The sequence below is a fragment of the Aulonocara sp. 'chitande type north' Nkhata Bay genome, linkage group LG10 (genome assembly GCF_057382095.1).
Source record: "Aulonocara sp. 'chitande type north' Nkhata Bay isolate Kocher_YH1m ecotype deep benthic linkage group LG10, A_spYH_male_GT1.1, whole genome shotgun sequence".
Classification (NCBI taxonomy): Eukaryota; Metazoa; Chordata; class Actinopteri; order Cichliformes; family Cichlidae; genus Aulonocara; species Aulonocara sp. 'chitande type north' Nkhata Bay.
The window spans coordinates 4842700-4869300 of NC_141353.1; the positions used below are offsets into that span (position 1 = coordinate 4842700).

The 26601-nt window shown below is 40.9% G+C and overlaps 1 long non-coding RNA gene across 1 annotated transcript; it reads right to left on the minus strand.

Annotated features, from left to right (window-relative positions):
• Nucleotides 1-4369: 4369 nt before the first annotated feature.
• LOC147320064 (uncharacterized) lies at nt 4370-25356 on the minus strand. Its single transcript, XR_015131203.1, has 3 exons — nt 25294-25356; nt 4572-4740; nt 4370-4489 (listed from the first exon to the last, which is right to left on the minus strand). It is a non-coding gene; the product is annotated as an uncharacterized LOC147320064 (long non-coding RNA).
• Nucleotides 25357-26601: the final 1245 nt, after the last annotated feature.

The window sequence follows — 26601 nt, forward strand, 5'->3', positions numbered from 1 at the left end:
TGTGTTACAGCAGCTTCTGCTCTAAAAGAAACAAATAAAAAGAAAAGAAAATGTGTAACATGCTCATCAGCTTAGCAGTGTCTACATATTTAATTCAGCTTCTCAATCCTGTAGTTTTAGCTGTTGTCTACAGGGTTTTGCTTATTGGTTGTTATTATAGGTGTGCTCTATATCTCAGCAATGTGTCATTCTAGGATGATAGGTTTCAAGCTGGTCAAGTGCCTCTATGCACTTCATTAGTTTAGTTATTCTCTGTATTGTCTTCATCTCACATGTCATTACACTGAGTTTCAGCAAACCTTAAGCTTGATGCAGACTACTGCTTAACAGTTATCCACCTCACATCATAACCGATTAAGGTGCCTCTTCATATTAATATTATGTCATTGTTAATATTATCCTCTTTGTCTTATATAACAGCAATAGCATATTATAATATTTTATCAGTGTGTACCACTATACTACTCCTGAGCCAATTTGTTAGTTAGGATCATCTTATTCAGCAAACAGATAATTTAGAATTCATGCAATCTGCGGTCACATTTGTTCTCTCTGTTGCATGGCGGACCAGGCAGGTCTATTATAATATATTATTTATATTTTATTTTGTATCCATCAAGGGCTTCAGATGACCTGCAGAATCATCCTTTTCCCAGGGTGGAGACAGTTACCTTTTCACACACTGTCCTTGGCTGAACAATGACACAGCCTTAATATACCTTATTTATTTTATTAAAATATTTTCGTGTGAATTATTTGCTTTATATTCATTTTATACATGCTGGGCATGGTCGTCATGCCAACTGTGTTTCATTGTTGATATCACTTTACAGGTTGTTATCCTTGCTATTATTAATTTCAAATACTCTAAAGATAATTTCTACTGTAACTTTCCCTTTGTTTATCTTTATTTCGTACTTTTTATATTTATATCTACTCAGTGGGGTCTGTTTTCAACCCTTTTAAACTACCTCAAACTACTTTGATCTCTAGTTTTCACTTAATAAGGGATTATTAAGTTCTTCCTGATATGGGTGGTGCTGCAGATGCGGCTGCAGGAATGAGTGATGGCTTTCTAAAAGGATTGTGGGCACTGCACAGTGTCTCGTCTTCTGGTTTTACTAAACTGGCAGTTGAGTTCTGTTCTTCTGACTGTTTATATTTTGTTTTCTTAAATCTCTCAGTTTACAGACACTGTTTTTGTCCGGCGTCTGGACTTTTCTTTTCTCACCACTGCTCGTCAGCAGGAGTGAGTTTTAATTTCACTTGCTTGATTACCCATCTTATTTATGTATTTACTTATTTTTTGTTTAAGTAATATATACACAATACAGCTGCTATCACCTTCGCTGGTATTAGAGACGAGAGTGGTTGCTCACACGCCCTTCTACTTTCGGACTATTTCCAAAAGCGGTGTGAACTTTACGAGACGGAACTCGACCGTTCTCTCAACTCACCAGCACGTCAGTGAACAGCAGTAAAAGAAAAACACAGTAGGAGCAGCTCAGTCTCTTATTGGACCGTGAAAATTCAGCTTGCTCCATTAATTAAAACAATACACACACACACATTCACAGCTTCAACGCGCGCGCGACCGGAACCCTTATGATAAGGGGAGCTCCCAGAGCTACTTACTCCCTAGACCCAGTCTAGACCCAGCTGGGGGAGCTACCCAGAGCTCCAAAGCTACCAGTCGACGAGCTTCCAAAGCTTCCAGTCGACGAGCTACGCTACCAGTCGACGAGCTTCCAAAGCTACCAGTCGACGAGCTACTTCCGCTATTTTAAATTCCCTGAATTCAAAATGCGCTTTTACGCAAGATTGTGTCAGTGTGTCTGTATCTACCTGGTCAGTGTCGCCGGGTCTGGTCCACCTCGATCGGGCCCCACCACCGTGGGTCGCTTTCTAAGACGTTGGCCAAGACCCGAATTTAAACGCTCCTGGACTTTTATCACACACCTGGTGTGTGAGCTGTCGACAGACGAACAACGTGGACTGGTCACGGAGATGGGACACGATGGAGGCGCTCCGGCTGTCGAAGGACCATGAAATGTTGGGGGAAAACTCTGTAAAAGACCCAGGAGAAATAAAGACACAATGAGACAAAGTTACTTTCTTTATCAAACGTGTACACGGGTGAGCTGCCAAGAACAACTCACACCATGCACAGTGGCTTGGTAATTTTTATAGGCACAGAGCACAGAGACAGTGAGAACAGGATAACAAATAATAAACAGATAAAATAAAACAACTCCATATATGGTGCTAGTCTCGTCAGCAGAGAGCTAGGGAAGATAAAACAATCTAAAACAATATGTCCCAGAAGCAAGATGTCTTTGCTGGGAAAGTCTAAAAAGATAATTCTAAACTAATCTAACCATAGGCAAAGGGCAGACAAAAGGCATCTTTGTACATTTAAAAGAAGGTAAAGAAACATAGAATCATTTTTCCTGTAACAGCTGTTAAACCCAAACTCCCTGAAAAGACAATATATTTACTGTAGAGGAGCAAAGACTTAGGTGTGTTAACATAAGATGTTTTGTCTGCTTAAAGATAATTTAAAAAAGCACCGTCTTTCCTCAACAATTTTTTTAAAATTTACAAAGCTGAAAAGTGGAAGAGTACTAGACAAACATAAAATATACCATTGAAAAGAATTTACTACTGCTGTCAGCGTTAATCTCGTTAAAATGACGTTAACTCCATAACCGCATTAACGTGATAAATCTCCGTTAGCGAGTTAGCGTGGATCTCCCCATGCGTGGGACTGCACAGCGTCAACGTGTTAGTGCCGTCCAGCTGACAGCACTAGTATTTACTATTATGGTCACTAACATCACTTAGTTATAATAAAAAGTAGCCTTGCACAAGGACGGGAAAAAAATCGTTTTCCTTATTAGGACAAAAAAGGCAATATATAAAACAATTCTCAAAAATGAAAAATATATTATTTTGGCATCTACTGTCAATATTGTTCTACCATGTTTTAATGTAACCCAGCAACATTACTTTATGTGCATTTAACAAAGGCATGCAACAAGAACCATCCAAGGTGCCAGTGCTGAACTGTTTGGTTGAAAACCTTAAATCCCCCCAAAAATCCAATAATTGGCTAACAATTGCAGTAAACATATGAGGTGCTGCTTTTCAAATCCATGCCAAAAAACAAATACTAAGATTACAAAATAATGAGGTTACAAGCCTTATCTGTGAACAATACCAAGATAGTTTCAGCAACCTACCTACATCTTTTCCACTTAGTCTACAGTCCAGTAAAGGCAGTTGTAACGCAGCAAGAGCACCTGTTCAAAGTGTTTGTCTGTCATGCGGTTACAGTGTGGGGTGAAAACAAGTCCTCCATGGCTAAAGAGATGTTTGACAGGAGCACTTGACAGCAGAGTCGTATTGTATTTCAAGAAGAGGGCTCTGATCACTGGATATGCCTTTAATGAGGCAATGTCTTATCTGAATCTTGAAGATACCTCTGTACCTCCATCCTCCGCTGTGGAACAGATCACCTGTGGACTCTGAAAACTGAAGAAGTTGTCATCATTATCTTCTGGCTCATTTCCCACTGAGGCATGTCCAGTGGTGCTGGTATTATTAGAAGGTTCTGTGTTGAGGAGACGAGCCTTTGGATCATTGTTCTTCTCATGGATTCTCTTTCATCATCAGCAAGCCACCAAAGTTGAAATTTTGGGATTGTGGATGCTGCCATCCTTGCCTCACGGGAGGCCAGGCTGCAAATTGAGTGTCAATTGCTTTGATGATTGCTGAGAGGATGTGAGTTGAAAATTGCACTTTGCACTGTCAACTTTTCAGATAACTTGGCTTTCAGACTATATATATATATATATAAACAAGTAATTCCTTACGATACCACAATAGGTGTGACGGCCTCTTATCCTCTTACATGCCAGTACAGCAGACCTACAGCGATACTAGCACGATCTGATATCCTCGTGTTGGTGTTGTTCCCATCATCATAATTAATGTTGTTCCAGGTTCAACATTGCAAGTGACCAATCACCTTCTTGTGACATCACTTGCGAGAAACCGCCTCTGTCTGCCGATCCACCAATTTGAATTCCTTTCAGGATACTTTTCTTTAATAAACAGTAAGCTTTATACATATTTTTCTTGCAACATTGAATTCATCGCTTGGCTTGCTGTTTGTTTGCTAGTGATAGGCTACTTGACGACAGCATTGGCTAACCAGTGTTCTCTAGACCAGTGGTCCCCTGTCATGGCACAGTGGCCCGTGGAAATGGGATGGACTCAAGTGCAGTTTCAAACCCGGAGGCCAGAGGTGCGGTGTAACGAAAAGAGTCTTTATTTACAATGCTCAGAGGCTAACAGAAATTTCAGACTAGAATTAAGGAACATAAACTAGACGTCTGAGGCGAGAGAAAATACTGTGACTATGACTAGATGGCAGGGATAACTGGGTGCAGGGACTGGGCAGGGGAAACTGTGGCTGGCCAGGGCACTGAAACAGAAGAGAGAGCAGTCAGGGGAATCCCACAGAGAGCTGCGAGTGAATCTGAGAATAATACACTGAGCTGTCTTACAAGCTTGCAGGTGGGGGTTGCGTGGAGGGGGGAGGCAGGAGAGGTCCAGGTGGGTGCTGCGTGCAATGCAGGGAGGCAGGCAGGAGAGACTGGCAGTTCCAAAAAGGGGAGAGATTACCGGCGGCTGCAAACTTGTATCCAGGAGAGCTTGGTAGGTGGGTTTCAGAGGCTGACGAGAAAACAGAGGAAATAAGGTTAATATACACGATGAGTCATCAAGGAACAGACGTGAGGCCGAGAACTGACTAAAGTTGGCAGATAATCTGGCGAAGACCAGTTGAGTGTACAGGTCATAAATACTGCTGGTATGATTGCCATCAGGTGAGGAACAACAAAGACTCCACCCAGTGGGGAGGAGCCGATGCTGTGGAAAACCACCCAGACCATGACAGTCCCCAACCCAGGGAAATAGAGTTAACAATAAAAACGTGAAAAAAACCCAACAAAAAACCCCCCCTGAAAACCATAAAGTTCACGTCCGAGCATCAACTCTTGCACCCCCCCGTACCAAACGACTTTGGTCCGTGGCCCGGGGGTTGGGGACTGCTGCGCTAGACAGAAAATTGAGTGTCAATGTATTATGATCTATTATGAAAGTACAAGTAAATTTAGCTGTCATAAAAATGTTGTCAGGCAAAATCACAGTAGCTTCCCTGATCATTTTACAAACATAAGTAAAGAGAAATCGATCTAAATAGCCTAGCCTAATGGTTGTGTGCTGAATCTATGAATAAAAATATCAGCTGTACACATAATTAACTGGCCCATAGCTGTGGAAATTGACTTGAATTCTTGAGTCTATGGAGATTAACAGTAATTTATCCCTCTACTGCATAGCGTTGTCCTGAGCCAACAAACCACATTTTCATGCCTCACACTGTTCCTTCAAAAAACCCCAACTTTTTTTTGTCAACTAATGCTACCAGGCACAGCTCTGTCCAATAAAAGGATGAGTTGAAGGTGGTGTGAGTTTCATTTGGGGGGGGGGGAACCTCTTTCTGCAAGCTGCACTACATGAGAGACATCTCCATTAGGAGGTAAGATAAAGATCACTATTTTACACGTTTATAGTGAAATAAATGTATATAACAAATACACTCAACAAAAATATAAACGCAACACCTTTGTTACTGCTCCGATTCCCCATGGGATGGACGTAGAGACCTAAAATTCATTCCAGATACACAATATAACCATCCCTCCCAAACAGTGGTCACAAATCAGTCCAAATGTGTGGTAGTGGGCACATCTGCTATATTGAGATAATCCATCCAGGCTTTCGAAGTGGGAGGCGGTAGAGGTAAGTGACGGAAGTGACGGACAAGGTAAGCAACTCATGTTTTAACTGACGTCAGAGATTTTGGCGGAAAATTAAAGCAAATGGTAGTTTAGATTTGAACAAATTCATTTAAACTTCAGTATTACCAAATACACTTATCAATTGTCTTATAACTAACACTATTTGTCTAAATAATCTCCAACACCCTGGAGAACAACGAGGAGAGTTTAGAGACTCTCCAAGATTATATTGATCAGTGCTTTCAGGATCTCGTGATGAAGAAGACCCAGTGTGCAGCTTCCCCGGCCAAACCTGAGACGCCGTCGTCGAAAAGACAACGCCCGGCAGATTCCCCCGGCTCAACATCGCCAGCCGGCAAAGATATTGCTGACATACTGGAGTCAATCGACAAGCGATTGTCCAGTTTCGACGCAAGGCTGTCCTTGGTGGAGATTCTTCACCGAGAATTTAAATGCTTGCGAGAATCCCTGGAGTACAGCCAGCAGCAGGTGGAAACGCTTGCTGCTGAAAATGCCACGCTAAGGGAGTCGGTGAAATGTCTCACAGATAATGTTACCCAGCTCAATAGAGAAAATAAAAAAATAAAAGAAACAGTTATCGATCTACAAGCTCGTAGCATGCGTGATTATCTGGTATTTTCTGGTATTCCAGAAGCCGCTGGAGAGGACGCGGAGACCACGGTAAAAAGCTTCATCAAAACCCACCTGAAGCTGCCGGAGGACACTGTGAAGAACATCGTCTTCGATCGGGTACATCGCCTCGGCCCCATTCGGGCTACGGCCGGGAGACCACGTCCTATCGTGGCCAAATTCGGCCACTTCAAACAAAAGCAACATGTGAAAAGCCGCGGCAGGGAATTAAAAGGAACGGACTTCAGCGTGAACGACCAGTTCCCCAAAGAGATCTTGGAACGATGCAGGGTCCTCTTCCCAATCCGACGCGGCTTCATCCAGAAGGGCTACCGCGCTGTCATCGCTGTGGACCGGCTGTACGTGGACGGACAGCTCCACCGCGACCCCGACATCACTCCGTGGCTGTATTAACCTCACACCAGATAAGAATCAGCTGCACCCTTTCCCTATCCACTCACACTAACTTGCATTAACATCTGTTTAACTTACCAGTATCAAATCGCATCTTAAAGTGTGATTTCATAGCAGAATTAACACCGTCACTCTCCGTCAGTGATTTAATTGGAATGTTTACGTTTTGTTTTTGTTTGTTTTTTTCTCGTTTTTTTTCCCGCTCTTTTCCCCCTCTTGGTTTTATGCTGCTCACCCCTGTCCTTGGTTTCTTTCTTTATTCCTTTCACTGCCTCGATCACCTGCTTCGACACTCATCCACAAACATCCTTTATTTCGACACATACGCACCATGCGCTCAACGGCAGCACATTTACATCAGTCAGACAGCGCACACAGTCATATAAGATACACACACACTTAAGCCAAGCCTACTCATATTAGTAACTATGCATACACAAAGTCAGACTCAGGGAGCATCTCGCCACACATTTTTTCTCTCTCTCCTTCTCTTTATTTATGAACAAGTGACGTATTCTCTCCACCTGTCTAAGCGACGCACACAGCATACATCCCTAGTTATACACAAACATCTATGGGTACACTGAGGTTCATTACATGGAATATAAATGGAGCTGGCTCCAGAGTAAAGAGGTTAAAAATATTTAACCAACTCAAAAAACTACAGGCAGATCTTGTCCTTTTACAAGAGACCCACAGACCTCTTAGAGGTTCGAATGAACTTAAAACACCTGAGTTTCCCAATGTGTTCTCAGCTTGTTATAATTCTAGACAAAGGGGAGTAGCAATTTTAATACATAAAAATATTAATTTCACAGTACTCGATACAGTTATAGATCCAGAGGGCAGATTCTTAATCATTAAACTATCTATACTTGATAAAAAGCTATGTATTGCAAGTGTATATGGTCCAAATGTTGATGATCCCTCATTCTTTCACGGTTTTTTCAGTGCACTCTCTGAACACTTAGATGGCACACTTGTTCTTGGAGGCGACCTCAACCTTGGACTAAATGAAGACATGGATAGGCTCAATACAGCGGGAACTCAGCGTAATTGGCAGTCCATAAATATAATCAAACAGTATATGAGCGACTTTGGTCTTTGCGATGCATGGCGCTCCCTTCACCCCACCAGTAAGGAATATACTTTTTTCTCACATGTCCATCACTCCTACTCTCGTCTGGATTATTTTTTGGTCAGCAGCTCACTGCTGAACGACATTTCAGACACTGAGATTCACCCTATAGCTGTCAGCGATCATGGTCCTGTATCTTTAACACTAATGCACAAGAATAATACTACGCCAAGAAAAAACTGGAGATTTAATATATCACTACTTAAAGATGAAGACTTTATTAAATATTTTAAAAAAGAGTGGACTTCATATTTGGACTATAATGACACTCCCGAAACATCAGCTTCTGTTCTATGGGAAGCAGGGAAAGCTGTGATGAGAGGTAAAATAATTTCTTTCTCATCACATAAAAAGAAAACAAAAATATTCAGGAATTAGAAAAAAAAATCAAATCACTAGAAGAAGCCTACGCATCCCACCAAGATCAGGAAACATTGAACAAAATACGCAAAACTAAACTAGAATTAAATGAGATAATTGATAAAAAAAACCAAAATTCTTAGTACAAAGACTACGCCTACAAAATTATGAACATGGTAATAAATCTGGTCAATTTCTAGCAAACCAGCTAAAAATAAATAAAGAAAAAACAACTATATGTGCTGTTCAAGATTCATCTGAGAACACAATATATGATCCAATACAAATAAACAACATTTTCAGGGATTTCTATAAAACGTTGTATTCACCACAAATAAACCCATCTAAAAAAGAAATTGATCAGTTTTTGGACAACATAACTCTTCCAAAATTATTAGACACTCAAGCAATGGCACTGGATTCACCACTGACACCAGGTGAACTCCAGGAAGCCCTGATAAGTATGCCCAATAATACGGCTCCAGGTCCAGACGGCTTTCCTGCAGAATTCTACAAAGAATTCTGGTCGATTCTAGCACCAGTTTTCTACAGAACGTTGTTGGAAATTAAAGAAAAGGGCAGACTTCCATCAAATATGAATTCTGCAAACATTAATCTCCTGCTAAAACCAGGCAAAGACCCTGTATATCCCTCAAGCTATCGTCCAATATCCCTTATAAATGTAGACCTTAAAATAATCTGCAAAGCTCTCTCAAAGAGACTGGAGAAAATAACCCCCCTCTTAATTCATCCTGACCAAACTGGTTTCATAAAAGGTAGGCACTCATCAACAAATACACGTAGATTACTTAATTTGATAGACTACTCATACAGTAAAAACCTAGAAACTACAATATTCTCTTTAGACGCAGAAAAAGCATTTGACAGAGTTAACTGGAAATTTCTATTTGCAACTTTACACAAATTTGGTTTTGGATCCTCTTTCATAAACTGGTTAAAAATATTATATAACTCCCCAACAGCTTGTGTTAGAACAAATGACCAGACATCCTCCAGCTTCTGTCTCTTGAGGGGCACCAGGCAGGGATGCCCACTCTCCCCTTCACTATTTGCAATTTTTATTGAACCACTAGCAGCAGCAATTAGACAGAATTCAGTAATTAAGGGCATAAAATGCAAGAACGTGGAACATAAAATCAGCCTTTATGCGGATGATGTGTTACTCTTTCTCCAAAATTCACAAACCAATATCTCTGGGGTGATTGAATTGATAAACTCTTTTGCAAGAATATCAGATTACTCAATTAACTGGTCAAAATCTACAGTTCTACCGATTAATTGCTCCCTCCATAATTCCTCTTCTACACCACTGCAATCGGGAAATATAAAATATTTAGGTATTAATGTTTCTCCCAAGCTTGCAGATCTAACTAAATTAAACCATATCCCACTTTTAAAGAAGGTAGAAGATGATCTGGCTAGATGGAAATGTCTACCCATATCACTCATGGGAAGGGTTGCCGCTATAAAAATGATGGTCTTACCAAAAATAAATTATTTATTCTCAATGATCCCAACTAAACCGCCACAAGATTGGTTCAGATCTCTAGATTCATGTATGTCCAAATTCCTTTGGAAAAATAAACCCCCACGTATAAGCTTAAAAACACTACAAAAGACCAAGGATAAAGGAGGACTAGAACTGCCTAACTTTCAGCACTACTTCTTAGCCAACAGGCTTCAGTTTATCTCAGGATGGCTAAAACATACCCTCTTAGATGAACCTTGGCTAGATGTAGAACAAGCACTTTGCAATAATCTAGAGATCTCAGACCTACCATTTATCAGCTCAAACATCCAACGACATGAATGCTTCAAAAGCATCAACATCAGCTCTTCTCTGACAGCATGGTGGGAGTTTCTAAAATTGACGGCGTCTTCATTAATCCCATGCAAACGTACACCTATCTGGAACAACCCTGACATATTACAAAACAATAATATGATAAACTTTTCAGATTGGAGTGGTAAAGGAATCAAATATTTAGAACATATACTAGAAGGAACAGAATTTATCTCATTTGACGGACTAGTTACACAATATGGAATCAACAAGAAAAGATTTTTAGAATATCAACAAATTAAATCCATAGTAAAAAAGAAATTTAAACCGGGTCAAGTTGAACTACAAACACCACCAAGTGTGGTTCAATTTCTTACTCTTAAAACCCCCAAATTACTATCCAAAATATACAGAATGCTTTCCAAAACAGATGAATCAATATCACTTCCTATTGCAAAATGGGAAGCGGATTTATCAGTTAACTTAGACCTAAACTTCTGGTCTCAGATTTGCTTAAAAACCTTTCATCTAATTAGAAATCCCAGTCTTCAATTAATTCAATACAAAATATTACATAGAGTGCACTATACAGGTCATCGGATGTTCAAGATGGGCTTTACGTCTACCAACAACTGCTCACACTGCCAAACCAATTCACCGGACAATTATATCCACGCTCTTTGGTTCTGTCCACCAGTTCAGAAGTTTTGGCGCGAGATATGTGAAGACTTATCGAAGTGTCTGAAATGTAACATTCCAACTTCCCCCTTAGTGTGTTTGTTGGGCAGCTTAGATAATGTCACTTCAGAAAAGAATATAGCCCATATGGTTTTCACTGCCCTATGCATAGCCAAGAAAACTGTCCTCATGAACTGGAAAAATAAAAATAATCTTAATTCTAACCAATATAGAAATTATCTATTAGATTACATTAGTCTTGATACAGCCTCTGCCACCACATCAGATCAATTGCTCTGGGCTCCTTTGATCAGCTCCATCACCTAGTGGGGGTGGGGGGTCATAGTTTGGTCCCGCCTTCACTGTTGTGATTGGTGTGGGGGTAGGGACAGGCTTAGGGCGTCGGGGGGTTCCCCGGAGGCATCTTCCTTGGGGGGCTCAACCCGGGGTAGCGGTCATGTCCGGTTAGGGGCTCTGTTGGCTCTCAGGTGACTGTTTCCTCGCGGCTGCATGCAGCGGGGCTAGGGGAGGGTCTGTGCTGACGGACGTGGGTTACTGACCTGGTAGCCTGGCTGCCCCTGGGTGGGTCCGGGATGGGCGCTCCGTCTCTGGGCTGGGGCCCGGGCCGGGCCTCGGGGGCTTGGGTCCTGGTTGGTGTGTTGCCGGGGTTGTGGGCGGGTGGGTGCATGGGGGCCCACCCCTGGAGCAGGGTGCCGCTGGTGCATCGAGCCACCTGGGGGGCTCTTCAACTGGTGGGGGAGATTGTCACATCTTGCAGGAGCTTTCCTCTCCTCGGGAGCTCCCTCTGCAGGAGGGGGAGATACAGGAGAGGTGGAGGAAGATCTCAGCCTGGGTGTTTATTGTCTTATGTAGTCTGGAAGATGAGTGGATGGTGGGGTGGGTGCAGTTTTCTCTGTGGTGGGGTTGGGTGGACTGTCCCGGGCTCTGTGGGGCCGGGAGGCGCTGCTGCACTGGGCCCCGGTCTGGATGGGCCTGGGCCCCCTTTCCCTGGCGGGTCGCGGAGTATGGGGGTGCCTACCCTGCCCCTCCCTTCGTTCCCTCCCCATCTCCAGCTGCCTCCCTCTTCCCGCTCCACCACAACCACCCACACATGCAGGACCTTGGAGTAGGGGTATGTCACCAGGGTGCAGAGGAGGCTACCCCCCGGTCCCCTTCTGGCTGCCTCTGCCTCAATTTTATCCCACAACTTAGACATTCACATTACTCACACTCTCATTACACATACATATAGGATCTTGGGGGTGGGCACGATACACGGAATCCAAAGTACCATCAGGGTGTACACCCCACCCCTGGCGTCGTTGCCCACCTCTCAAGGTTAAATACACGTAGACATTGAGGGCTAGCAGGAGGGACCATGCACTTACCTGCTGCTCTCTGGCAGGTAGCTCCATGCCCTCCTGGGTTTTAAATGCACCTTAGAACACACATGCATCAACACTACAATGAGCGGGTGGAGGGAGGTTTGGAGTCTTCTCTCACCCCCGTTCTCTGCGACCTGCTGGAGCGGGGGGGCTAGGAGGAGGAGTTGGCCGTCCGACTGCGGTCTGGAGTGTGGGGCCTCCCTGCTGCTGCGGAGTCGGTCTGCCTCCCCCCACCGCAGGGAAAAGGGTAACACCACCTGGGTCTGGGTGCAGTTCCCCCTCCAGGGGCAAGGGTACCTAGACCCGGTTTGTAGAGTACGCTTGGGGAGTGTGATCGTGTGTACAGCGTCTCTTTATGTCTGTCTCCACGTTGGTTGAGTGTGGAGTAAGTGCATATGAGAGCATGAGGGTGGGAATGGATGTTTGTATATGTGTGTGCCTGTATTTCTGTGTCTATATGTCAGGTTGGGTGTCAGGCGCCACCTCTCTGGGGACATCTCAGGCCCTCCAAGGTTTGGAGGCCTATCTCCCCCTACCACCACTTCCCCTGCCAGTGGCGGACTCCCTCAGACATCGGTGCGTTGGTGGTTCTTTGTGTCCGGGGGTGGGCGTCCAGGTACACACCGGCTCACTCCTTGGCGGCCGCTTATCGGGGCCTGGAGCCTGGGGCTCGCTCGGGCCACTTCGGAGGTGGGGTGCCCCGGCCTCTCGGCCTGGGGCTCGGTCACTCAGGCACGGCTGGCTGCCGGCGGAGCTCACGGGCGCGTCACTGCAACTCCCCCTGGCTTCTGCTCCGCGGCTGCTGAGTGAGCCCTCATCTGGGACTCTCCTCAGCTCTTTCTGGGACAGTGGCGCGGCTGCCCCTCTGTTGGTCTTCCTTGGTCTCTTGTGTTCTGGGGGCCTCTGGATGTCTGGAGTTTTGATCTCCTCCATACCTGCTTCATGCCCTGGAGGACGGGGCTGTGGCCCCCCCACACCCTCTAGCAGATCATTACATGAAGGAACCTTTTAAAAAAACAAGCGCGTCCATGCTCACAGGTGTACACACGGGTGATCACACCCACAAACTACACCCTTTTTGGCTCCTACCTCAAAGCACACTGTGTTCTGTTGATCTTATGTGCTGCACAATAATGTTTAATATTTAGTATTTACTGTCATATTCCCATATATCATTGTGATGTTGTTTATTCTATTACTCTTGTTCTCTTCTGCTTGTTTTCTTTTTTCTTTCTCAGCAGGTGATCCAGGTGATTGATATATGCATTTTTTATTTCTTTTTTTTTTCTTTTCTGCTCATTCTGTTGGTTTATGTTTTTTGCCCTTCTCCCCCGTCCCTCTTCTCAGCTGTTTCTCTTTCCCTCTTTCTTTCTCCCCTTCTTTCCCCCAGTCAAGTCTGTCCCGTATTCAGTAAGTGAAAATAAAATAAAGAATAAAAGGTGAATCAAATGGACCATTACGGCAAGGCTGGGATGGTCAATTTGGTAAAGTAAATCCGTTGGGCATCTTTCTTTGCCTTTAGACAACAATTCTGATGGCAAAAGAGCCAAACGGGACAGGCAAAAAAAAACAAAACAAAAAACAAAAAAAAGATAATCCATCCCACCTCACAGGTGTGCCACATCAGGATGCTGATCTGACATCATGAGTAGTGCACAGGTGTACCTCAGACTGCCCACAACAAAAGGCCACCCTGGAATGTGCAGTTTTTTGCGCTATTGGGGGTCTGGGGACCCAGAACCGGTCAGTATCTGGTGTGACCACCATTTGCCTCATGCAGTGCAACACATCGTCGCATGGAGTTTATCAGATTGTCAATTGTGGCCTGTGGAATGTTGGTCCACTCCACTTCAACGGCTGTGCGAGGTTGTTGGATATTCGTGGGAACTGGTACACGCTGTCGTATACGCTGGTCAAGCACATCCCGAACATGCTCAATGGGTGACATGTCCGGTGAGTATGCTGGCCATGCAAGAACTGGGACATTCTCAGCTGCCATCTGCCCTGAAAAATGTGAACCATGATTCATCCGTGAAGCGCACACCTCTCCAACGTGCCAGACGCCATCGAATGTGAGCATTTGCCCACACAAGTCTGTTACAGCGATGAGCTGGAGTCAGGTCAAGACCCCGATGAGGACGACGGGCATGCAGTTGAGCGTCCCTGAGACGGTTTCTGACAGTTTGTGCAGAAATTGTTTGGTTGTGCAAACCAATTGTTCCAGCAGCTGTCTGGGTGGCTGGTCTCAGACGATCTTGGAGGTGAACCTGCTGGATGTGGAGGTCCTGGGCTGGTGTGGTTACACGAGGTCTGCGGTTGTGAGGCCGGTTGGATGTGCTGCCATATTCTCTGAAACGCCTGTGGAGACGGCTTATGGTTGAGAAATGAACATTCAATGCACGAGCGACAGATCTGGTTGACATTCCTGCTGTCAGCATGCCAATTGCACGCTCCCTCATTGCTTGTGGCATCTGTGGCATTTTGCTGTGAGACAAAACTGCACATTCCAGGGTGGCCTTTTGTTGTGGGCAGTCTGAGGTACACCTGTGCACTACTCATGATGTCAGATCAGCATCCTGATGTGGCACACCTGTGAGGTGGGATGGATTATCTCAGTATAGCAGATGTGCCCACTACCACACATTTGGACTGATTTGTGACCACTGTTTGGGAGGAATGGTTATATTGTGTATCTGGAATGAATTTTAGGTCTCTACGTCCATCCCATGGGGAATGGGAGCAGTAACAAAGGTGTTGCGTTTATATTTTTGTTGAGTGTACTTGCATGTAGGGCCGGGCCATATTATACCGTTCACGGTAATAGAGGTGCAATGTTAGGCAACGATAAGTAAATGAAATATCGCAATAATATATGGGTAAAACGCGCATGCGCAGTGCCTTTGTTTTCATACGCGCATGGCGGTAACAGAGAATGAGAAGGGAGAAAGCGGATCGTTGAGTGAAACGGATGAACCAGAATTGGTTTGTGAAAATGGTGCCACTTCAGTGATGTGGAACTGGTTTGGTGTTTGTCTGTCAGATACCCACCAAAGCACTTTCTTTTTTTTTGTAGAACATGCAAGTGGCCATCGTTATTGCCGTATTTGTCGGACTAACGTGCTCGTAAATCTGGGTCCTAAACTCCGTTCGCTTCAGGTCCCAAAGTCAAATGAACACTGCAGCATCACTGAGAGTTAAAAACTGTCTAAATTCTTTCATCTTTAATAAAACGATCAGCATTGCTGCTTTACCAGGTGTAACAATTAAGTTTAACATCCATCCATGAAAACAGAATTTATTACATTTAACGGAGTTAAAGTTAGCAGGAAGTTAGCTCGCTAGTTTCGCTAGTTACCCAAGCATGATATCCGGTTGTTCAGTCTGACGTTACTATCCGTGTCTGAGCCTAAACTCCGCTGCAGGTCCATATATCAAACGATCACTATGGCATTACTGAGAGTTGAAAAACTGTCTAAAGTCTTTCATCTTTAATAAAATGATCAGCGTTCTGCTCTACCAGGTGTAACAATTGAGTTTAACATCCAGGCATCCATGAAAATGGAATTTATGACATTTAACGGAGTTAGAAGTTAGCAGGAAGTTAGCTCGCTAGCTTCTATCTAAAAACAATATAGCATGTCCTGACTGCGGGGTTTTGGAAACAAATGAAAACGTACAGCTCTGCTATAATACTAAGTGCAATAATCCTTTCTGTCATCGTTGTATTTTTACTCAGTTGTATATAGTATTTGTATTCTATTTTTATCTTATTGTATATTTATTTTATTTTATTCTACTGTATAGTATTTTATTTTATTCTATTCTGTACAGTTGTGTACTGTATTTATTCTTATTGTATTCTAATTTTTGCCTCATAACTTTTGCACTGTCCACTTCCTGCTGTGACAAAACAAATTTCCCACGTGTGGGACTAATAAAGGTTATCTTATCTTATCTTATCACTTCCAACATAAATTAAGACAGAAAGCTAAACAGCAGTGACGTTTGTAGGGTTACTGAAGTTTGGCTAGCTGGTATATAATGATGTGCTACGTGACCACTAGTGACACAGCTATGTTAGCATAATATAAACAAGCTAACTTTTTTTCCACTCGATAAAAGTTAACGTGAGTGTTCTCGGTGGTCAGGAACAAATGTAATCGCATGGCAGGATGCTGTAAAAGGACCAAACTTCAGCCAGGAGAACAACTGAGATAATCCATCGACAATACGAGGTTAGTCATTCATATACTGCTGCATGGGCTGGGCTGTAGTTACATCGTAAGGTTTTAAAAACTGAGCTTAAATAAATGATTAGCGGTAATAAAAGCCGAGGGAGGTCAACAATGATCACTGACTGTTTTAGGAGCTTTTTGAGATCAAATAGAAGAAAATACAAAACATTAAACATGTTAACAACACAAAAGCCATATTAAACGCAGACTACTTTAGGCCCGGAAGTAGGATTCGTCACGTCATCACTTAACAATCCAATAGCATGTTCTGACAGAGATTTCTGAAAAAATTCAAATGTACAGCTCTGCTATCACTTCCAACATAAATGAAGACAGGAAACTGAACAGCAGTGACCTTTGTAAGGTTACTGAAGTTGGGCTAGGTGGTATATAATGATGTGCTACGTCATCGCTAGCGACACAGCTATGTTAGCATAACATAAACAGTGAAGCTGGAGGACGAACACTAACACTTTTCCACTCGATAAAAGTCAACATGAGGGTTCCTGATGGTTAGAGACAAATGCAATCGCATGGCAGGATGCTGTAAACGGCCCAAACTTCAGTCAGGAGAACAACTGAGATAATCCATCCACAATAGAAGGTTAGTCATTAATATACTGCAACAACATGGGAATTGAGCAGCTGTGATAGAATACAGCATTAATGAATCAATGGTACAGAAGTGGAGGAAGCAAGAAGAATGAGTTGAATAAAGTTTGACTTATCTGACTGCTTTGTGTCGCTTAATGTGTCTTATAATCCCGTGCACCTTATGGTATGAAAAATACGCATTTGACTATTTGGCACACTGCAGTTTAATGTTGCAAAGCACCTCTTTTTAACTTCAGTGGATATTGTACATGGTTATGCTTAGGATATGTCAGCCCATTTCTACTGGAAATGCCTTTTGGTTAAACTTTCAGCAAGGAATTTGCATTTGCACTGTTAAATTTTTATATAGCTTTAATGCACATAAAAAAACAGCTGCTTGTTTAAGTGAAAATAAGTGGATGTTTTTTTTACGCTTGTAAAGTTGTGGAGTTGCATTTTGTCTCGCATCGATTATGTCAGTTATATCGTTATCGCAAATTTTCAAATATATATCGTGATAAATATTTTTGGTGATATCGCCTTGCTCTACTTGCATGTGCATAAATATGTTAAGAAGTATATTTGATTGTTCTACTTTTTAAACTGTTAATTTTCATTCATTGCCTTGAAGCAACACTGTGCAGTTAATTTTTTTTCAGGCAATGTAATGCATTAGCATATGTGTGTAGAGATGTGTTTGTGTGCATTTATATGATCATAGTCACATGGTTGGTCAGTCAGTTGGTAAAGTAATTGTGTGTCTGTGTGTGGACGTATATTACTTATTGTTGTGGGGACACAAATCTGTTTACACACTCACATTGTTAGATCCAAGAAATGGTACCACCGGCTGTTGTTCCACTTCCTGGACATGATCACCATTACCACTTGGCTGCTCTACCGAAGAGACTGTGAAGGCACTGGCATGAAGCAGAAAGACCAAATGAGGCTCTATACCTTCAAATCATACATTGCAGAGGGCCTCTGCATGTGTGGGAAGAGCCTGGAGAGGTTGTCCCAGCCAGTCCATTGCTGGCGCATATGAGGAGAAGAGGAAGAAAGGACGCACAGCTCCCATTCCAGTCCAAGATGTCCGCCTGGATCAAACAACCCACTGGCTGATTATGACTGGGGACAAGGGACGATGCAGGGTGCCAGTGTGCAATGGTACACCAAAAGCAATGTGCTGCAAATGCAATGTGCACCTCTGCTTCACCCCCGATCACAACTGCTTCCTGAGATTCCACGCTGAATGAACAAGACAGATCCCTGATCAAACGTTGGATGTATTTTGGTGTTTTATTGTTCTGAAATGTTTACATTGTTTATTTGTTCATCCTTGTTGTACTAATCAAACTAAATTTGTCCTGGGCCATCATGTAAAAGTTGGGCCTGGGACATTATATAACTTATTAATAATGGAATGAAAATTAATGATTGTATTCACTTGTGAAAAAGAAGTGTAACACATCCAAAAGTTATGCTCTTATGTCCTTACAGAAACTGTGATTCCTTCAGAATATCAGGTAAATGCCAGCTCATGTGGAGTAATCAATCAGTCAATCAATCAAGCCTTTATTTGTCACATGCAATGTTACACATAAACCTGCAGTGAAAATTTAACCCCCTTCTGACCATACATACATTGCAGAAACATCACATTGGGAAGACAGGTTGGAAACAGGTAGGGAGGTAAGAAAACAATGAAAATAACAGAAGACAAGCTCAAGCGCAGAATCCAAGCAGAGAACATGTCAGCTCATATTTTCAGAGGTTTGAGTGGGGTACGTTTAAATTTTGTGATTTTGATGTCACCTGATATAAATCCAGGTTACTCGTATCACTGAAATAACAATGTGGCTGGAAATTGTGCATTTGCTGCAACATATACAAGGTTACACCATGTGAACAAAAACATTTAAATGATATTTGTGCACGTGTCTGCTCTTTTGGTGTTTGTGCTTTCTTTTTTAGGGTCGTAAAGCCAAACTATGTCACATTAGAAAAGTATAGTAATCATCCACAACTATTTTCAGTTGTGGATGATAAAGGATTCAGAAAGTTTATTCATGCAGGCCCATATGACAGAGAATATGTCTTCTTTTTGTTTTCATATTTTAATTTATATTTAATTGTGTTGTGGTTTGCAGTGTTTTGTGTTGTTTCACTTTAAATTTGTTTAAAAGGAAAAAGCTGATCATTTAAATAGTTGAAATGTAAATAGTTGGTTTTTTGTATTAAATCATTTATTTATTACATTTTATGTGGAGTGAATAAATAAAAGTATATTTACGGTGGCCGCTAGAGACAAAGCACGTACAAACCCCGAAGCTTGTACAAACTTCAAATCACGTACAACCCTCGAAGCACGTAAAAACACCATAGCACGTACAAACTCCGAAGCATGTACAAACTCCAAAACACGTACAAACGTCAAAGCACGTACAAACCCCGAAGCACGTACAAACTCCAAAACACCTACAAAACACAACAGAAGTGCTCCAGGATGCTAAGCGCAGTGTTGAGCTTTTGTTACCTAGTGGCTACACAAGCCAGGAAGTACCAACAACCGGATTTGGTGTGTGGTAGTAAAAGGTAAATGGACATTTTTTTTTTTTTAATTATTTGAAATGAAATGAAATTTATTTTCGGTCAACAACAACAACAGATTATAATTTTACATAAAAGTACTCAATCAAACAGTAACCGAAAAAGGAATAGGCTGAAGCCTTGTGGCTTATAATTATCCTATCCCTTACCCCCATAGGAATAATCAAATCCTTAGCCAAGAAAACAATAATATGAAATTATGCACAAAAGGAATTACCAATGTAAAAAAAATGTGGTTTTATTTATATATGTTTATACATAAATATATACGGTGGCCCCTAGAGACAAAACGCATACAAACTCCAAAAAGCACATTTCTAGCGTTAACTGAACTTCAAAACAAAGCTACCTAGATCACTTAAATGACACAATTGAAAGCATATGTGTATTGTTTGTGTATTTCTACACAAGCACTTATATATATTCATACTACCACACACCAAATCCGGTCCTTGGTACTTGCTGGCTTTGTGTAGCCTCTAGGTAACAAAAGCTCAACACTGGGCCTAGCATTCTGGAGCACTTCTGTTGTGTTTTGGAGTTTTTACGTGCTTCTGAGTTTTTACGTGTTTTGTAGTTTTTATGTGCTTCAGGGTTTGTACGTGTTTTGAAGTTTGTACGTGTTTTGTCTCTAGGGATCACCGTAAATATACTTTTATTTATTCACTCCACATAAAATGTAATAAATAAATCATACAATACAAAAACCAACTATTTACATTTCAACTTTTAACTATTTAAATTTTCAGCTTTTTCCTTTTAAACACATTTAAAGTGAAACAACACAAAACACTGCAAACCACAACACAATTAAATATAAATTAAAATATGAAAACAAAAAGAAGCGGCTTGCGATAAGTATCCGGCTCTAAGAGCCATTTCGTTCGCGACCGACACATCACTAATAGATGATCCTACAAAAAACTGGTTGGTGGACTCCCTATATCCAACTTTATTTATTATTCTAATAGCTCTTTTTTGCAATTTAAATATTGAATCCAAATATGTTTTGTATGTGTTCCCCCAAATTTCCACACAATAGGTAATTTAAGGCAAACAAAGGGAAGTATACAATAAATATAGGCAGTTCTTATTCAAAGAATCTCTTGTTTTATAAAGAATAGAAATAGACTTGGACAATTTCCGTTTCACATGTTTTATGTGGGGCTTCCAACAGAGTTTATCATCAATAATTACTCCTAAAAATTATGTCTCATATACTCTTTAAATTTCAACATTATTTAAATTCAGTTTTACTTTGATATTACTTTCACTACCTCCAAATAACATAAATTTTGTTTTACTTTCATTCAATGATAGTTTATTAAATACAAACCATCTATTTAACATCATGAGTTCTGTTTTCAGTAATTTCTCTATGTCCTTTCCAGAGCAAAATAAGTTTGTACCATCAGCAAACATCGCATATTTTAAAGTATCACTGGCTGTACAAATATCATTTGTATAAAGTAAAAATAACTTAGGTCCCAAAACAGATCCTTGTGGAACTCCACAAGTTACTTGTCTAAGTTTACATTTCATGTTATTAATACTCACATATTGGCACCTATTATTCAAGTAACTATTTAACCAAAATTGTACAACACCTCTTAAACCATACCTTTCACACTTCCGTAAAAGTAAAGAATGATCTATCGTATCAAAGGCTTTACGTAAATCAATGAACACACATATTCCAAACTGTTTTTCATCATATAATGGGATCACTTTGGCAATTTTCATTTTATCTGGAAAAATTCCAGTTTGAAATGATTTGTTACAAATATATGTTAATGGCTGAAGGACACTATGAAGAACTTCTTTAATTAGCGACATGTCAAGATCGTCACAATCCATGGATTTTTTACTCTTGAATTTACTCACCAGTTCTACAATGTCACTCTCACAGACTCCACCAAGAAACATTGAGTTACATTTACAAGAAGTAGAATCTACTTCATCATCATTGACTAAAATATATCTAAAAATGTATTATATGCATCATTAGTGTCTTCCACATAAACTTTTTGCCAGTCATAATTTTCTAAGTCTGTTTTAAAAGCCACAATTTGTTCTGGTGTTTTTATTCTACCACTGTAATCAATCATTCACATGCATAGTTATTTTTCTCACACTTATCAGATATTGTTCATATCACAGTCAGCAACGCAATTCTTTTCTACACTGAACTCTATTTCTTTTGTTTAAATCTCTCAAGATCTGCAATGTCTCTGACAACAATTACTTTAGCTTGTTCTGGTGTCCCATTAAGTCTTATGAATAAATAAATACACAAACAATACACATATGCTTTCAATTGTGTAATTTAAGTGATCTAGTGTAGCTCTCTTTTGGAAGTTCAGTTAACGCTAGAAATGTGGAATTAGGAATTAGACTCATTTCATTACTCTGGCTATATTTTCTTATTCATCATTACTATTAAACTTATACTTAGTCATACTCTTAATTACAATAAAGCACGATTAAGTATTTGCAAAATCACATACTGATAACTCTGTTATAATACTTTGTATTCAATCATAAAAAGGCTGGATGTTGAAACCTTTTACTTCCATTTTGATGAGCCAAGGGACCTCAACCGCTGATATTCCATGTCCAAAAACTGACAAGTACTGTTTTATGGAGCAAAAATGTAAAAATATTAAAGACAACGGGCACAGAAGAAGTGGTATAAAAACCAGTAACCAACCCAAAGTAATGAATAAAACACATTACAAACAACACCTGTTTGACAGAGACCAAACAATTTCTTTTCATCTGTTTCTTGGCAGAAAGTTAAGGCAGCTATTCAGCTTTAGGTTTCAACAAAGGGAGGTAATAATAAATTAATTAAAGCAACAAAACAACCTGAAGAGCCGGTTCGGAGCCGAAAGAGCCGGCTCTTTTCAGTGAGCCGAACCGAAAGAGCCGGTTCTCTAAAAAGAGCCGGAAATCCCATCAATACAAGCCAAGCGATAAATTCAATATTGCAAGGAAACTATCTATAATGCTTACTTTTTATTAAAGAAAAGTATCCTGAATGGAATTCAAATTGCTGGATCGGCAGACAGAGGCGGTTCCTCGCAAGTACGTTTTTTTAAGGCAGGTATTTTTCGAAGTCGCAAAATTATGGTGTCACGAGAAGGTGATTGGTCACTTGCAATGTTGAACCTGGAACAACATTAATTGTGATGATGTGGGAACAACACCAACACAAGGATATCAGATGTGTCTGACTTCATCCAGTGGCACAAGATGCCAAACATCTGTGATGCGCAGTCCAGATATCTGCTGCTGTGCACACATTTTGAGCATGTGGAAGAATTTCAGTTATTGCTTCCTTCATTTTTGGAAAGATTTTCTCAATGTGTGTCATCAATATTTTTCTTCACACAGGAGTTCTGCCCCCACTTAGTCCTTCAACCATCTTACAGAATAAGGTCTTCTTAAGAGTAGAAAAGGGCTGCACTTCATTGACTATAAAGTCAAATACCAAGAATTTATTCATTTTTGGGTGATGGCTGGAGTGCTAAGGATGGCTTATTTGAGAGGGGAGGGGTTGTGTCTTTGCTACTTTGTTCATCATCCAATGTGTTTGCGTTGAGTAAACTGTGCATGACCCTGGGATGCATCCTCTGGGAAAATAGAAAGACGAAAAGAAAACATATTACTGATACATAAATAGTTTTCTATACAAAATCACTGCAAAAGTGCAGCCTTACCTACTGTCCACTAAGGTTGGGCAAATGGACGAATATATCGACTATCAAGGATAGGCTGAGGCTTTCGCAAATTGTTTTTACTAGAGTTATTTGCCCATGAGTAAATTTGGTAATAATGCTAGTTGAAGCTAGCATTATTAGTGAGAACAGTCAATGGGAAAAATAATAGCGCTGTTTTAACGGCACCCTCTTCAGCTATGAGCAAATGCACCCTCCTCAGAGTGCGCCCAAATGCAGCGATTCATTTACTCAAACTCATAATAGGAAGAAAGAAAGGCAGCAGCCTATGTTCGGAAGAAAACAAAAACATTTTATCTAAATTTTATTTTTTTTAAAAACACAACGGTTGGGAAGGAAACAAAGAGAAACTAGCTTCTTTTTCCCCTGTACAAGTAAAAAATTTAAATGTCTCTTCCAGTGAACATTAAAAAAAATCTCTGACGTCTTTTGTGTGATTTGATGCATCTTAAACAAATAAATAAATAAATGAATAATCCAAAAAGTAGCTATCGTCATTTATCGCCTATCCTCATTTATCGAACTGCCGATTGTTGGTTGGAAAATTTTTACATATGGCCCAACCTTAATGTCCACCCTACTGTTAATCATTTTGGTACTGCTTTCAGAACTGCACATGACAGCAGCTAACAATGTTAGCTAAAATCACACAGCAATAGTAACATCAAACATACTGAAGTGGTACATAAACCAGGTAGCTACCACAACTAAAACAAGCTATTTACAGTAGGCTAACATGAGGGTTTTTTTTTAAAACTTACTTCCAGATGTTTATTTAGGGTTGGAGGGGGAGTCTTTTGACGCTGAGAGTAGCCTGGTTGCTGACAAGCAGAGTTTGCATTGCACTGTCAGATTTTGTCCACCCCTCTCTTTTTTGAATATGAAGTGGCGTCGGAATTTCCAAGTAAGAAATGCACTGCTGGCTCTGTTGTGCTGGTTTCAGGTCCATTGTGTGACTGATGCCACCAACGTTAACAGGACGCTTACATTAGAGCCTCTTATTGTGTGTTCTGTTTAGGTTTCTGGCTATGCGTGGAATTAGCTAAATTACAGAGGGGATAGCCTAACACAGAGGTTCCCAAAGTGGGGGGCAGTATGAATAATAAAAAAAAGAAGGCTTGGACACTGCTAGCATAATGGACAGGTTTTTGACAGGAGTCCCACACAAACGCAAAGCAGAAGATGAAGCATCGCCAAATATGTTTCCAAACCATCTTCCTTCCAAGCCAAATACTAAAAAATATGATGAAGTATATCTTGCCTTTGGCTTCACCTGGACAAGTGCCAAGGTAGGTCTCCCCGGCAGAATTAGTTTCCCCTGCGTCGGGAGCACACGCTGGGCTGTGCAAATTACGGACAAACAGTACCCCACATTCTTGATTTTTAGTTCACAAACACTTCTTATAATGACTTACTACATTTTGGAGATTTTAGCTCTTTATACAGTTAAGTTACAGTGGGATACAAATATTATCAGGCTGATCCTGCCACAATTTGTTCCCCCTTTCGAAATCATGGACAAACAGTATCCCACAGTTGCTTATGCTTTTGAACCCATTTTGCACAGAGAGGCATTTTTTGAAAAATGTATTGATAGCAATGTTGAATATTATTACACAGGAAAAAAAAAAACTACACGTAAAATAATTACACCGTGACGCCTCTGCCTTTCTAAATGGAGGGACAATAACTGCATGTGTATATGTAAGCGTGTAAAAACGGCAGATAGTCAGATTAATAGTAACAATATTTTGTCTCTATCCGCCATTGTAGAAATTCATCTCATGTAAACAATAACGTAGCGTGCACAGTGTTACGTGATAAAAGGCACATACCTCTGACATTGCATGACGAACTCCGTATTCCTCATCCACACATAAACGCAAAAACGTTTTCGAAAAGCTCCAACCTAACAGGAATTTTAAAAAATCTCAGTTTTCGGTGATTCAAAACGCCGTTTACACGTGGACGAAAGGTCCAAATTAGAGCTGGGCGATATGAGATTTTTTCATATCACGATATGTTTTTTTCATTTCAGGCGATAACGATATCTATCACGATATAAGCCAAATAACTATATTTGTAAGATTTAAATGTGCCGTTGCTCACAAGTAAAATGTGAAATAATCAGCAGCTTGTTTTTATTTAAATATTTATTTCCCATAATAAGTTCAACAGGGTAGATGTACTTAAGGAACATGAGACTTTTTCAGATAAATAAAGGCAAATATTACAAACTACACAAAAGGCAGCCGCTAAAGCGTTTAAGTTTCAAAATAAAACAAACGAAACAGACTACTAAATTGTCAATTCCACTTAGAAACAAAATATTAATTCTAAAAATAAATCTTAGTTTGTTTTACAGAAGAACAGACAAAACTGACTAACTTTTGTCAATATCAAATAAACTGAGAACTAAAAGGAAATTCTCAATCTCTCCTTGTTGTATAGCTGAGCTTTTCAAACAGTTACTTTAGTCTGACAAAAGCCGAATGACGAATTAGCGCTTCCAGTCAGAGACTGAGGCTACGTCCACGCGTACACGGGTATTTTTGAAAACGGAGATTTTCCGTTTTCGTTTTAAAAAATAATCCCGTCCACACATAAAGGCAGAAATGAAGGAAAACGCTGCTATGAACATGCCAAAGCAGCAGGTGGCGCTAGATTCCTAACCGTGCAGAAATGTTGGCCAATTAGAAGTCTAGAAGCCTCGGTGGGAAAAAGTAAACAAAGCTGGGGCATAGAAGCAGAACCGAGTCGTATGTGTGGAGGGACAGTAACTGTGTGTATATGTAAGCATTTAAACACTGCAGAGAGTAGAATTAACAGTAACAGTATTGTAGAAATTCATTTCACCGAAACAATAACGTGGCGCACAGTGTGACGCATGCACCAGTTTATTGTATTTCCAGACTTGCTTTCGGCACAATTTACAGTGCACGCTACTCTGTTTTTTGTCAGACTTGAAATAGCCGAAATACCTTCACACTACGGAACTTCTATGGCTCTTCCGTTCGACAATCTCTCCGGCATTGGAACCATCATCTGTTTTCTCTTCGGTCACGCTCGGTTGATTTTTCTAGTCGACACACTCATTTCCTCCATTACGCGCTGGCTCCATTACCCGCTGGCTGCTTCCCAAA